This window comes from Trachymyrmex septentrionalis, unplaced genomic scaffold (assembly GCF_001594115.1).
Source record: "Trachymyrmex septentrionalis isolate Tsep2-gDNA-1 unplaced genomic scaffold, Tsep1.0 scaffold219, whole genome shotgun sequence".
Classification (NCBI taxonomy): domain Eukaryota; kingdom Metazoa; phylum Arthropoda; class Insecta; order Hymenoptera; family Formicidae; genus Trachymyrmex; species Trachymyrmex septentrionalis.
Window position 1 is genome coordinate 2,020 of NW_017305374.1, and position 540 is coordinate 2,559.

The following is a 540-nucleotide window of genomic DNA, read 5'->3' on the forward strand; positions in this document are numbered from 1 at the left end:
GCGCACAGAATAATTTTATTTATGCGCAGCGTCGGAGAGGATGGGAATGTCGACAAAAATCTATAAATACTAACGAAAATCGAGTCTCGTCGTCCGTAGCTTCAGCCTCGTGAGCAAACAAGTACTGTGCTTCTTATGTTTTTATTCATCATCTTGGTTGAATTTGGTACTACTACTACTACGTCATAAGAACAATGGCCTGTTCAAAAAATACTAATAATTCGGACATGAGCATGTACTCCATCTCTGATTCTTACAAGCTACGTAACGACATTGACGAGAGAAGAAACGCTCGACTTCATATGTTGTTAGCAACATCGTATGGCCTTAACAATTCCCATACGAAGACGATTCACGTAGGATTGCAAAGAACGAACGAAGAAATCTTCAAACCTGCTGTAAAATTGGGCGGACATAGCGCAGACGGAATTTATTTTGACGCCGACTGCTGGCAACAGTTTCAAGATAACATGGAACTCATGAACGAATATTTAAGCAGCGATAACAGAGTGAAACCTAACTTTGTTGTTCTAAAAAATA